Here is a 6683-nt window from a genome sequence, read left to right as displayed (position 1 = left end):
GTAAAAGGGAGAACTAAAAGATTCTGGGTGTCAATGGGAGGTTTGCGCGTAGCTCTACAAAATCATTTTTTTGTTAACTTAAGGGATTTATCAATGAAAGATCTAGGGTACTTTAACTTAGACCCAATAGATTATAACTTCTCAAACTCATCATCAATATACTCTGGACCGCAAATACGTGATGCCTTAAGGAATATAGATTGAAATGATGATAATTTAATTCTTTCATGTTGAGATGAGTAATAATGGATATATGAGCATACATTGGTAGCTTTTATGTATATGCTAAACCATAAGTTGTTTCCTTGCCTGTGAATCAAGTAATGTAAAAATGGTAACATACCATTATTTTCATTTTCTACAGTAAATTTGATGGAAGGTACTAAATTGTTAAGTAAGGGGAGAAATGTTTAAAAATTTTCATTTGTTGGCCAAACACAAAGAACATCATATACATATCTAAACCAAATTGCATCGGAAGGTAACTTATCCTTCAGAAATTTTGTTTCATAAAATTCCATATAAAGATTACTTATTACAGGTGAAAGAGGGTTACCCATTGCCGTACCAAATGTTTGAGCATAATTATCTCCATTGAATTGGAATAGTCATTTATACACAATTTTATCAGTTCAATGAAAACAGACTTTGAAACAGGTAAATGAATATACTTGATCACGTGGAAAAATTGTGATCCTTTCCTATATATATATATATATATATATATATATATATATATATATATATATATATATATATATATATATATATGTATATATATATATATATTTATAATACTTTCAAAATATGTAAAAAATAGAAAACAGGGATAAGGTATATTAGATATTCCTCAGACATCATTGACGGGATCAAAGCAAAGTGAAGAATGATGCAATGCTGCTCATGAACGATTCGCCTATATTCAGACTTCCATCCATTGACTATGCAGAAAAGAGAGGATCAATAACCTGGTGGGAATAAAGCCTGACAACAATGTGTGATTGATGGACTACAACCCAAATGATACAACTTCAAATGAGACTTGAATGTGACTTTGAGTATGAGACTTTTTGAGTCAAGAGCCGACCGATACCTCTTCATGGATATGGGTGTCACATTAACATTTCCATCTTCCAAAGATGATGATAGAGAGCTGCTTTTGAGTATTGCTCTAAAGAATGCTGAGATTTAAGAGCTCAGGAATTGCAAGGATAATAAGGATTTCATCGACTAGAATGTAAAAGGAAAAGTAGATGCGATGTTAGACACGTTTTGAGACACAAACAGCAATAAAAGGATTAATGTAGATCTACAAATGAGTGAAATAGTTGAACGTAAGAGTAAAGGAAAAGTAGAAGAGTGATACTTTTCTATGAATGGGTGGACAATCAATGATATTTGAGACGATAATTCTGGGAGGATCAAATTTGATAAGAAGAGAGAGAAAACGAACGAAAGTTGGAAATGTATAGGATTATGGACTGCAGGATGTATTCAACACTGATGTCTACTGGTGACGAGGGTCAGTATCAGGTGTTGCAGGAGTTCACTGCCGAAGGTTAAGAACAAGTGAATCCCTTTCTTAAAGACGGAACCTTGTTAGGCAACTGGACATTGAAAACTGAAGAAGAGCGAAAGAACTCTGGATATGTGATAGGAAATGTTGTTGTAAAGGTGTGGTACGAACATGTAAGGAAAAACTGACGTGGGAAATTGACACTAATGCATATGAGTGAAGGTAATGGGCGCAAGCAAAGTGGAGAAACACAAAACATTGTAGAATGAGAGTACGAAAGCAAGCATGCAGAAATGGGGAAATTTAGTTTGATCCCTTGCGTACTAAACTGCAAAAAAGACGACATCTCATACTTGAGTCTTTTCAAGAACTATTCACTTCAATAGAATGAATTGATTATCATTGAAATGATAACTAGTGATAATATCTGTTGTAAATCACAACAAATAATTTAAACCAAGCTTTAGCATACTTGGGATATTGGGTCAAATATATTTCTAACGTTAAAAGAACACTGCTATAAACGAACTGATTTTCACGAATGTAAGAACATATGACAGCACTTTCCCTCTTCTATAGGTAATAGTTTGTTTTTTGCTCCCAAGAGCTGGCTGTTTTGTGTGCCCCCACCACAAGCTAGATCATACAATACTCGGCAAGCTGCTGCATGTCATGATCAATGTGTGGCCGTTGGCAACTCAAGGTTGGGCCGTTTTGATAACTGTTTCTTGTCCTACACTCGAAATTTTTTGAACTCTTTACCTTCTGAAGTCTTTCCCAGTGTGTATGACCTGCCACATCCTAAAAGACAGGTTTTTTCACTTCCTCTAATATTACAAATATTTTTTCCTGTCTCTTCTTTCTCCACTTTCATTCACCTCTCCATGTTTCCTGATGTGGAATTTTGTACGTGTTTGGAGGTTCTAAAGTAAAACAGAAGACAGAGAAAGTCTGGAATATTAAGAACTAACAATAACACTAAATAATGTCTCATAAAAGAAACATACTAGTAACTGATGTGATGAATACGGTGTATGTCTCTCATGATTACGATAGATAAGTTATACTTCATTTCCTGTAATAACATCTGTCACAGTTTTGATGTACAAGTTGCTTATGTGTTCGTATCTTAGAATAGCGAAGCAGACGACATGGTGATGATGATCCTCCTGCTGGTGCTGTCCATCGCCGACATCTCTGTCGCCCTCATCCTCCTCACCCAAGGTCAGTATACCACTGGGTCTATGGGACTAGCTTTCTATCCACCGTCAGGATATGATATGATCTCTGGGGAAGAGAAAGACTTGAGCTTGATAGTCAACATACTTTCAGGGTTTTTAGAGAGTCCTCAGTGTATAACGAGGTTATGGTATGAGTACTACAGCTACCTGTCAGTATACCTCAACGCCTTTGAGGAATTTTCTATCTGATAGATCACACGCCTCACGCGAACTATGACCAACCTTGCTATAAATAGCTTGTACGAGAGATTATGAGAAGAGATTTTCAATGTGATGCAATACGTCTGTGAGTCCCATCGAAAATTTTAATCTAATTATAGGCATCCCACCATCGCTCTGGCAGTAATCATCATATGATGATGATCCATTCAGATCTAGTGCCTTATCTTTTCTTAAGATGATATTACAAGATAGAAGTTCGATGTGGGCCACGATTAAGTGTTTATGACGTACTTAAACTCTTCGTCATTTCAGTAACTTACGCATAATGAAAATGTACGCATTACTGGGAGGTATATAGGTGGGAGAGAGTAATGAGTAGTAGGATGACGAAGTGATGTTGATAATAATGAAAGAGAAAAGAGAGATGTATGGACATTATCTGAAGGGAAGGAGTGCGAGTGATTTGAAGGTGTATTAGAGAAAGTGGCAGTAGGTAGAGAGGGAGGTAAAGGGTCTGACAAAGATGGCAAATGAGACTCGAGTAAGCGAGTATCTGGAAAATTCAGGATGGATAAAGAAACGTTTTGGGAGAAGGTTGATAGTGTTAAAAAACAACAATAACAGAAGAAAACAACTAGGAAGATCGGTGAAAGGCATGAATGGCGAAATGATAACAGGCGAAAAATGAGTAATGAAAATTTTTTATCGAGGATGTAAGGCATGTGTACGTGTAGGAAGAGAGGAAAGTGATTGGTTCTCAGTGAATATAGGTTTGCAGCAGGGGTGTGTGATGTCTCCATGGTTGTTTAATTTGTTTATGGATGGGGTTGTTAGGGAGGTGAATGCAAGAGTTTTGGAAAGAGGGGCAAGTATGCAGTCTGTTATGGATGGGAGAGCTTGGGAAGTGAGTCAGTTGTTGTTCGCTGATGATACAGCATTGGTGGCTGATTCATGTGAGAAACTGCAGAAGCTGGTGACTGAGTTTGGTCAAGTGTGTGAAAGAGGAAAGCTGAGAGTAAATGTGAATAAGAACAAGGTTATTAGGTACAGTAGGATTATGGAACAAGTCAATTGGGAGGTAAGTCTAGATGGAGAAAAACTGGAGGAAGTGAAGTGTTTTAGATATCTGGGAGTGGACTTAACAGCGGATGGAACCATGAAAGCGGAAGTGAATCATAGGGTGGGGGAGGGGGCGAAAGTTTTGGGAGCGTTGAAGAATGTGTGGAAGTCGAGAACAGTATCTCGGAAAGAAAAAATGGGTATGTTTGAAGGAATAGTGGTTCCAACAATATTGTATGGTTGCGAGGCGTGGGCTACGGATAGAGTTGTGTGCAGGAGGGTGGACGTGCTGGAAATGAGATGTTTGAGGACATAATGTGCTGCGAGGTGGTTTGATCGAATAATTAATAATAGGGTAAGAGAGATGTTTGGTAATAAAGAGAGTGTGGTTGAGAGAGTAGAAGATGGTGTTTTGAGATGTCTGGTCACATGGAGAGAATGAGTGAGGAAAGATTGCCCAAGAAAATATATGTTTCAGAGGTGGAGGGAACTAGGAGAAGTGGGAGACCAAATTGGAGGTGGAAAGATGTAGTGAAAAAGATTTTGAGTGATTGGTGCCTGAACATGCAGGAGGGTGAAAGGCGTGCAAGGAATAGAGTGAATTGAACGATGTGGTATACCGGGTCGACGTGCTGTCAGTGGATTGAACCAGGGCATGTGAAGCGTCTGGGGTAAACCATGGAAAGTTCTGTGGGGCCTGGATGTGGAGAGGGAGCCGTGGTTTCGGTGCATTATTACATGACAGCTAGAGACTAAGTGAGAACGAATGTGGCCTTTGTTGTCTTTTCCTAGGCACTACCTCTCGCACATAAGGGGGAAGGGTGTTGTTATATCATGTGTGGCGGGGTGGCGATGGGAATGAATAAAGGCACAGTATGAATTATGTACATGTGTATATATGTATATGGTTGTGTGTGTATATATATGTATACGTTGAGATGTATAGTTATGTATATTTGCTTGTGTGGATGTGTATGTATATACATGTGTATGTGGGTGGGTTGGGCCATTCTTTCGTCTGTTTCCTTGCGCTACCTCGCTAACGCGGGAGACAGCGACAAAGCAAAATGAATAAATAAATACATACATATATATATATATATATATATATATATATATATATATATATATATATATATATATATATATATATATATATATATATATATATATATATATATAAATGTATATATATATATATATATATATATATATATATATATATATATATATATATATTCCTGAGACTCCACGGGGGTAAATGAAACACGATAAGTTCCCAAGTATACCTTGGTGTGATAATCACATCATCAGGGGAGACACAAGGGAGAAATATAACAGTCAGTTGATGTACAACGAAGAGACGTAGCTAGGACGCCATTTGCTTAACATGCGATTGTCCAAGACAGACACCGAGCGTTCACAAACTTATCATATTACAAATTCAACAACAATAAAGTTATGTGATTAGTATAGACCATCACTAATGTCAAGATCATAATTCTTTGTATATCTAATAATAGAAGATTCAGTGATAATAATAACTGAGATGGCATTACTCCAGTCAATACAATGATCATACTTTTTGACGTATTCAAACAAGGCATTTGATTTTTGTGCTGATCTTATATAATATCTATGTTGCTTAAGTCTAAGAGAAAGATCGTTACCAATCTGCCCAACGTATAACTTATCACAATTTCTACATGGCACTTTATTGATGCACCCAGGAGAATTTTCTGGTGAATTCCTAATTAAAGTATTCTTCACAGGATCATTGTTGTTGAAGGCAACAATTACATTAAAGGGTTTAAGCAACATGGGAAGTGGAGCAAAATTAATAGTAAAAGGGAGAACTAAAAGATTCTGGGTGTCAATGGGAGGTTTGCGCGTAGCTCTACAAAATCATTTTTTTGTTAACTTAAGGGATTTATCAATGAAAGATCTAGGGTACTTTAACTTAGACCCAATAGATTATAACTTCTCAAACTCATCATCAATATACTCTGGACCGCAAATACGTGATGCCTTAAGGAATATAGATTGAAATGATGATAATTTAATTCTTTCATGTTGAGATGAGTAATAATGGATATATGAGCATACATTGGTAGCTTTTATGTATATGCTAAACCATAAGTTGTTTCCTTGCCTGTGAATCAAGTAATGTAAAAATGGTAACATACCATTATTTTCATTTTCTACAGTAAATTTGATGGAAGGTACTAAATTGTTAAGTAAGGGGAGAAATGTTTAAAAATTTTCATTTGTTGGCCAAACACAAAGAACATCATATACATATCTAAACCAAATTGCATCGGAAGGTAACTTATCCTTCAGAAATTTTGTTTCATAAAATTCCATATAAAGATTACTTATTACAGGTGAAAGAGGGTTACCCATTGCCGTACCAAATGTTTGAGCATAATTATCTCCATTGAATTGGAATAGTCATTTATACACAATTTTATCAGTTCAATGAAAACAGACTTTGAAACAGGTAAATGAATATACTTGATCACGTGGAAAAATTGTGATCCTTTCCTATATATATATATATATATATATATATATATATATATATATATATATATATATATATATATATATATATATGTATATATATATATATATTTATAATACTTTCAAAATATGTAAAAAATAGAAAACAGGGATAAGGTATATTAGATATTCCTCAGACATCA

The sequence above is a fragment of the Panulirus ornatus genome, chromosome 30 (assembly GCF_036320965.1).
Source record: "Panulirus ornatus isolate Po-2019 chromosome 30, ASM3632096v1, whole genome shotgun sequence".
NCBI lineage: Eukaryota > Metazoa > Arthropoda > Malacostraca > Decapoda > Palinuridae > Panulirus > Panulirus ornatus.
This window is presented reverse-complemented; position numbering follows the sequence as displayed.